Raw genomic sequence first — 8,985 nt, forward strand, 5'->3', positions numbered from 1 at the left:
ATTAATGGGATAATTTTCAGAATGATGCAGTATTATTTGCAAAGAGTTCTCCTTTGCTGATGTCCCGCTGCTCGATGCTTCCGTATCAGTAGAGTCATCACAATTGGTTGTTTCTATATTGACCGACTGTTCTTTCCCAATCTCATCTGTGACACTCCCTTTATTCATTTTCTCTTTCTGTGCGGATTGCTTTACTTCTCTGTTTTTATTCCGTCTGCACTGTGAAGAGGTGTGACCAATAGAACAACAAGTTGCACAAAGGGGCGGTAGGTGTTCGTATTCTAAGTAAACCCATTGTTTGTGATTATCCGTATCCACTATCAATTGTGTTTGCATATCACGGGAGAGATCTACATCGATTAGAACCCTTGCATAATGCCCAAATTCCCCATTTACTGTGTTATTGTCAAAACGGATTGGTACCCCAACCACACGGGCAATACTAGCAATAATCCGGGAATCCCAAAATTCCCAAGGTAAATTATAGAAGCGAACCCATACCTGAGCTGATGTGGATTTGTGCGCATCTGGATTGAAGCCCGAAGTCCAGGGGATAAACCTCATGATACCAGGTTTGAGCTGTAGAGCGCCCAGTCCCCATATTGTTTGCAGTGCATCAGCGTCGGGCATAATGATTTGATAAAAGCCTCTCCCCAATGAGATTAAATTCCAGTCCATGGATCTTTTCCATACCTGATTTAGACGCTGTTTGAGTTTGGAATGCTTCCATGGTTTGTCTCCTTTGCTGAGTGAAATACGGCCGATGATAGAATGTTGAAAGAATTTCACCTTTTCCTCAGAGATTGATTGTTGTATTTTGATGGATTTGAATCCGCCTTCCTCCGAGACCACCAGCTACGATGGGGATGGAATGGTGGCTGGCGCGATTGATTTTTTCAAAATCGACAAAAAGGAGGAGGGAGCCGTGGGCGGCGGCTTTGGGGTAGCAGACTTTTGTTTACTGTATCGGCTGAAAGTGGCATGGTGGAAAAGGTGGGCAATTGAAAAGAGGGCGACGAAGGCTTCCGACGTTGCGGACTCCATGGCCGATAGGGTGCGGCGGGAGAACAAATTATTTTTTGAGTTATACATAATGGAATAGTTTCGATATACATAATGGAATAGTTTCGATATATATAATGGTACCTTCAGATTAATTTCATTAGCAAACACATACCAAATTGACTAATTGTGTTAAAAGTCAAAAGTAAAAGAGTTAATTTAGTTTTTATATTTATTTATTTTATATCCTTCCCTAGCCCGCTTAACTTGTCCAAATTGGTCATTTTACCTCATCAACTCATTGAATGTTCTATTTACCCCCTTATTAGCTAATTATCACAAACGAACCACAAAATAAAAAATAAAAATCAAATATACCATCTTCTCTATCTCTATTAAATTTTTTATTTTTCTTCTTCTTTTCTCTCTCCTCTCTTTGTTAATTTCTCTCTCTAAAATCAATTAATTTTCAAATCTCTTTAATACTTGCACTTGACAGAGGCATTTGGTTCATCTTTAACACTAAGACAATTGAATCATCTTTCTCTGAGTTAATGCTTGCACTTGACACACGCATTTGGTTCGGACATGATCGACAACTTTTCGGTATTTCTGAACGCTTGGAACTTGAATACTCGTGAGCTTTCACAATCAGGCAGGGAGCAGTGCGGGCAAGGCATTTGGCACATGGTCGATACGTTGTTACAGAAATGCATTACAGAGAAGGCTAGATCCATGGCATCTCTTTTCTGCTCACCAAGTCGTGATTTCCCAATTGTAGTGCAAATGGTTACAGAGCCATTGGCTTGGCATGGCGTTGTACTCCAATCTTGTATCCGGTCATCACTCCCATCAGGAAAGAAGAAGAAGAAGAAAGGTCCACGGGCAGATCATTCTACATCTCTACTATCTGGTACAATTCCAGATTCAATTGAATCCTCCTGTGGTATAGTCGAAGAGATTGTGAAGTCGGTAAGAGAACAGATTAACAAACCATAAAAGATAAGAGGAAGGATCCGGGCAAGTTTTCCAGATTCTCGAAAGCTTCACCACCTGCGTAGACGAGGTTGAACTTGGTGGTCGGATCTCCCATGCTATGAAATCCTGGAAAAAGAAATGGAACTGTTCATGCAAATACATGGTAACTGAAAGTTCTATTGGGATCTGGAGAGGAAATTTGGTGCCTGTTGTACTCCAACCCATTAATTTATCAAATGGAGCTGTTGGTGAAACATCCTCTAACACAACCATATGGCTGCAAGTAGCGGTCTCAAAAGGCAAACATGCTTTAGATGTTGTAGATCAATCGAATGTAACAACACCAAGGACAGTTGAAACAGAGTTTATTCATTTCCAATCTCAACCTAACCACCAGAAAATGTCTTCTAGCATACAACATACAACATGCTTTTGAGAAACTGCTAACTGAAACCATCTAGAGAAATCAAGTCCTACGGCAGTCAACAGATAATATATAATACTAGCTGGTCTGCTGTAAAATTGTTTGCTGATGATTCTAGCTTTTGTTCCAATGATTATGATGATGACCATGATGACGAAGACACAGATGATGATGATGCACTTTTTATTGAAGCCATAGAAATATCTCATTTATCTCGATGATCATATTACTAGAGGAGAAGAAAGTGTAGAAATTCCCATAGTCTGTAATTGGTTTGCAAGTATTTACTTTATTTCATCAAGTTTGACCTCGGAAGCCAAAACTTAAATTAATTTAATTCTACCACAACCAGATAAATAGTTATTAACAATTTAATCAAATAACCTTAGATCTTTAACCAATTAAACTAATAGACTATTATTAAAATTTGGAATTTTAGTTCTTAAACAAGCAAAGATTTAACTAGTTGGTTTTTTTAAAGAAGATTGACCACTTGGATAAGTGTCTTCCATTTTTTATCTTCAGCAAATTTTATTGAAAAACAAGATTATATTGAAACAATTTCTTATCTTCAAGAGTATATTAAAAACATAGGAGTATATTGAATTCAATTGAACAAGAACCAGATTAAAAGTTCAGTAATCAATTTAAGTTTTAGACCTAGTATGAGGTATCAGACTTATTAAACCACAAAAAAAGAGCAACTTCAACTAGAATCAATCGATATGAGGCACTAATCAAACCATTAATTCTTTGTACACTCATACGAAAAGGAAGAAAGGAAAAAATCCAATTGAATACGATTTCTTAATGAAATAGAAAAATAAAACAAATTCAAATTCCTTAGATTTGAAGAGAAAGAACTGTTACCAAGGTTTTGTAGAAACATTGGCTTCTTTCTTAAAAGCTGCAGCAGTAGGATGCATCTTCTTTTTCACGAAATAATGGTGCAAATACAAATCAAACCTCCAATTCCAGATTCAGAAAAAAATTAAAATATATTCCATAAGCAAAAAATAAAGGAAATCGAAATCAAAACGTGGTTAAACAAATAGTCTAACATCTTATCAAATAAGCGAAATATCACTATTACTTAATTGTATAGCTAAGCCCTCAAGTTGACAAATTTTGATAAATTGACTCAAATACAATAAATTTCAAGTTGAGATAGCATGAATGAGTAGTATGAATTACAGATGACCATAAACTGATGACAAGATAAACAACCATAATCTAGTCAAGAGGATAAGGCCAAATCTAATTGAACTAATCATAATAAACTGAAGCATGTTCTTGCAATATGGGTTTATCAAGTTTAAACAGTTTAAGCAACACAAAAAAATAATCAGCAAAACCAAAATCTCAATATGAAACAAAGACCATAGATGAACTTCTGAAAATAAGTAAGATTTCACAAAGGCATTTTATCATACAACTTAATAACACAATGAACCAATGAACCAAACTAACTGTTCCTAAACATAAACTTTTTAAATAATGCAAATTTAATTGTAAAAGGGACATATTAATATAAAATTAAATTATTAATTCAAAACCTCAACTTACTTGCAGCCTCTTATCATCTTTGTTGTAAGAAATAATCGTTTTTGTCTTCGCCGGCCACATTCTGCAATCAGTGGTAGAATATATTTTTTTTCTTTCTTCCTGTTTCTGAAGATCTGTTTAATCACTCGTATCTTGACATGAATTTTCTTCATGTTTCTTCAATGTCATATTTCCTGCACAATATAAACTCAGTTAAAATCATGTGTTTTCTAGATGGATTCGGATTTTTCACTATCATTCTAGATTTTTTTGAATTTTTTTTATTTCTTAAACATTGCAAGGTAGATCTATTCGGATTTCTCCTTTGGTTTTGATTTAAAAAATAACTCAATAGCTATATCCTTCTAAAAATAATATATGGTGCTGCTCAAAGTTCAAATTGGAAAGCCATACACATATATTAAAATTAGGAGCTTTCAATAGATTAGAAAAAAAACTAAAAATCAGTGAAAGACATTTGTAGGCAAAGTTTTGAATCACATCAAATTAACATATATACAACTAATGAGAGAGAGTAATACATACAATCCTCGAAAAGCGCAGGCAGAGCAACGATCTCTTCTATAAGTAAAAGCTATTGTTTATTTGATGGGTGAGATAGAGAACTCTTTCATTTTTTCTAACTAAATACAACCGAAGATTAGTGTGATTCACTGAGATAGAGAATAAAATAAACTTTTGATGTAATGTTGGTGGTGAGTTGCTCCAGATATATGAGATTTGGGAGGCTAGGGTTTTTGTTCATCAATCATTTTGTTTATATATGAGATCTGGGGGTATAATTGTAATTAACTTTTATCTGCTAGGGTTTATGTGGAGGAATCATTTTGTTTATATATTTTAAAAAACAAATATTGTATTTTTATTTTATTTAATAGATTTTTATATGTTCCCTTCATCAACACTTAGGTTTAATTAAAAAAAAATAGATAATGATGAAGTTTGACTCTAACATTTGTTTTAAAAGTGTAAATTTAGCCTTAACGCATGAAATAGTTCAACTTTAATCTTAACGTTTCCAAACAAGATCAATTTTAGCATTATTATATTAAAAATTTGAAAGGCTAGTTGACTAATATTTAATTGTCATATTAGACATTCCAAACAAGTTTTATGATAAATTGAAGCAGTTTCATATTTTTTTTTTATTGTTTGTAATTATTTTAATAACACAATAAAAAATTTAGACACCTAATAAAAAAATTGTGTTAACATGTGTGTGGAAGATTTAGTTGTTAGTATTTTAACATATTTTTAGTAACACATTAAATATCTTAGACTTAATTGATGTTTGGAAGGTCCGACGAGATAATTAAAAAACACTCAAACTATTATTTTCAAATTTTCTCGGTAACATAAAGCTAATATTTATCTTGCCTATAAACATTAGGCTTAAATTTAGATCATTTCGTATGTTAGAATTAAATTTGCAGTTCACCCAATAGTTAGGCTCAAATTTGGCTTTTATCCTAAATAGTTAGCCTCAAATTTGCCCCATCTAACCTGCTTATTATCTTGTAGGAACCAACACGATGTTGGATCATCAACATCGTCTTGGCACGTGACAGAGTTCAGGTAACAAGTTATCATTAGTGTGGTGAATATAAATTTCGATTATCCACCATCTATCAGAATATTCAGCAATGGCTCAATCTAGTCGAGTTCACTTGGAGATCCACCGGAACAACGATCAAGAAGTTGATAAGCATGCAGGGCCCTAGCCCCGTTAGACCCTCAATACCAGCTCCTGGCAGAGGAAGTAGGTTCGAACAGAATTTAACAGCCATGCAAAAAGAGATGGACGACCTAAAATCCACGTATGAGTTAGAGATGGCCGATGTGTGGTGATAATTGCGGAAAGCGAAAGAAGGTGAGCAAGAAAAACCCCATCAGGACGTAGAATCAGGTAGGGAATCCTCTACTACCCCTAAGGTCTTTTCCTAAAGAAAATCACCTAGGTGAAGATATTCCAAATTGAGGAGTCCTCACATGCTCCATACAAAGCGAAGGGAGCCGAAGGACGAAAAAAAACTCCATGGGCGAAGCAAACACCGTTCTCCAACAAAACCCAAAGCAATCACCACCAAAGGTCTGAATCCAAGTAGACAATGGCTAAAGAGGGCGCACCCCTAAGCAAAGAACATATATTGGACCTCCTAGAGAAAACTCTTCACAAAAATCCATTTTTCAAGACGGATACTCGAACTTAGCAAAGACCAACACCCCTCTATCGAAGGAGATTCAAAGGCAACCCATGCCTCGATGATTCTGGGTCGCAACCTTTGTCAACTATGGAGGAACGAGCGACCCTGATACCCACGTCAAAATGTTTTGACGAATAATAGAAGCAACTATGACTAATGACGTTGTCTTACATCGTATTTTCCCTACTACAGATTCGTCTAGGCACTGTTGGTCCCGTGTGATTAGTTCCAATGGGGGGTTAGGAACTAATATAACTTTTTCGTTAGTATTTTATGCTGACTTAACTTTTTGGTGAGTTTGTCAACTCAACTTTTGGTCAGCTTGGCCGAATTTAGCGTAAGACAGTTTTAATCAGATATTGACTAAAACTGTTCAATTTGTGAGTTGAGAATTGACACTTCCTGAGGTCAGCTTTCAACTTAGCACTCTAATTTACTCAGAGTCAGCTTAATCAATTTAAATGCTGAGTAAATTTACCATACAACACATACAGATATATATATATATATAGAGAGAGAGAGAGAGAGAGTTAGAGATTACTCAGTATCACTTATCCTGGTTCGGCCTCTCTGCCTACGTCTAGTCCCCAGAATCCTCCGGGCTTTTAGAATCCAATACTGAGCTCTTTAAGGGTAGAGCACAAACCGATTACAGTCAGTTGAATATGCAAGAGTACCGTCCTCTATTCTTCTACTCAACTCCTACTAAGCACCACAACCCGGTACTTAGATTTTTCTACCACTGAATGCTTACACCTAAACACTCAGCACAATACTCTCAATATCACAATTGATAATATTTGTTCTCTTTCAAATGAAGAACACCTTAGATGATTACAGAAAATCAATCTAGCATTTACAGAGGAATAGAAAATGGGTGTAAGATCTTTTTCTTGTTTTGAAGTGCTTTTAACTTGTATTTTTCTTTATGTACTTCGGCAAATGATCCAAGAACTATCATTGTCCTTTTATAGATGAAGTTCTGAAGATTGGATCATTTGAAATGTTTTAGTCGTTAAGTCCAAAACGGCTCTTTTAGGAGACATCTTCTGGCCAGCTTCAGGTTTTGCAGGCCAATCCTGTTCTCTGACTTCTCTAAAAGTCACGCTTGTCTTCTTCCTGCAGACATTGTCTCTTTACCCATTCATCTTGGAATTTGGCTTTTGTAATTCCGAGATTTCTATTATTGGTTCAGACAGTTGTTGGATTTGTCTTCTAGCTAACGAATCTTTCATGCTGTCCTGAGGATTACTCAACTTCTGTCTTGTTATTTGTTGTCTTCGTTTGTTATCATTTTCTATGCTGAGTTCTCTTTTAGTCAGCTTAGTTCTGCACGTCAATTCTGAAGAAGACTTTTGATGCTGAGTTCATTCCACTCAGTTTTGTTAATTCTTCAAGCTTCTTTTATTCTATGATGAGTTCCATTCTACTCAGCTTTGTAGAACGTCTTGAACTTCAGACTTCTACTTCTTGATGCTGAGTTTGATTCTGCTCAGCTTGTTCTTTGATCTCATGCGGACTTTGTCGTGTCTTGCTTTTTATATCTTTTTGTATTTATTTTGATACTCAACATTGAACAAATGGATTAGTATAATCAAATCAAAGCACTTAAATTTAATTATCCCTTAATCATTGATGATTTTGTCAAATCAAAATCTTGTGGAAAGGTGTTTCAACAAACTTCCCCATTTTGATGTTGGCAAAATACATAATTATGGAACACAGTTTTAAAATTCCCCATGATTGAATTATTTTTCATATTTCTGAAATTGCTCCCCCGTAAGGGTTGCATCCATTGTCTTAACTTAATTTTAAACCTTCCAAGATTTAATTGAATAAACTTAAGACACTGCTTATACTGACTTAGTTCAATTTAAGATCTTTAATTTAGATAAGTCTAGGTCAGTTTTCAGAAACGGTTGAATACTCAGTTTGATACATGGATTGGTTTAGTGTTTAATGTATACTGAGTATGTTTACTTTTACTTGTTTGTCCAATTTTGATAGATTAGCTTTTAGCACATAAGTATCATATATAGTTGAGTCAATTTGAAGGAAAGAATACTTAATATAAGTATTCAATGACACGTACAGAACAAAAAACAAGCTTGTGTCTAGACTAACTAATCTATCACTGTCTATGGGCAGCTTGATACAATTTTCCTTTCCCTTTGTGTTTCCGCTGCTTACTGCCTAAAGCGTCCCTTATGTCTAGCTGAGTTTCATCTATGTGGCTTTTTTTCTCCCCCGTTTTGCCATTATCAGGTTGAGGGGCGATGAAGGTTTCACTGAGAGTAGCACGAGTCAGCTTTACAGAATAGGCCTTGAGGCGCTTGGTGCTTTCAAACAGACCATCAAGGACAGGAACTCCATCATCAAGAACTTCTCGAGGAGCATGAAGAGTTGCACTGACCATGCTGAGCATGTATTCATGTGCCTTAGTGAGCCAGGATATTGCTTCGGTGAACTGAGCATATGATTGATGGTACATCTTAAGCACAGCCTTGTCGTAGATCTCACGCTGGTCAGTCATGTATTGGACATGCCGAAGTATACTTTGAGTGGTCTGAAGGATAGTGTTGGTTTTGACCATATCAGTTTCCATCTCTGTTGTGGTCAGATTGAGAAGGCGGACAGCTTCATAGATTTCGTCCATGGTACATTGGTTAGATGAGGAGAGGAGATCACGAGCACCAGTGAGCTCAGAAGACAGTTTGCTAAAGCAGTGGTGTAACTCAGCAGAAGTGGCATAGCTTGTTGTAATGGTAGGTAAAGCATTTATCTGTCCTTGGAGGTGATTCATATGGTTCA

The 8,985-nt window shown here is 35.7% G+C and overlaps 1 long non-coding RNA gene across 1 annotated transcript; it reads right to left on the bottom strand.

The window, feature by feature from the left end:
• Nucleotides 1-1,255: 1,255 nt before the first annotated feature.
• LOC136201103 (uncharacterized) lies at nucleotides 1,256-4,679 on the bottom strand. Its single transcript, XR_010673686.1, has 3 exons — nucleotides 4,496-4,679; nucleotides 3,971-4,143; nucleotides 1,256-2,106 (listed from the first exon to the last, which is right to left on the bottom strand). It is a non-coding gene; the product is annotated as an uncharacterized lncRNA (long non-coding RNA).
• Nucleotides 4,680-8,985: the final 4,306 nt, after the last annotated feature.

The sequence above is a fragment of the Euphorbia lathyris genome, chromosome 7, assembly GCF_963576675.1.
Source record: "Euphorbia lathyris chromosome 7, ddEupLath1.1, whole genome shotgun sequence".
Lineage (NCBI taxonomy): Eukaryota > Viridiplantae > Streptophyta > Magnoliopsida > Malpighiales > Euphorbiaceae > Euphorbia > Euphorbia lathyris.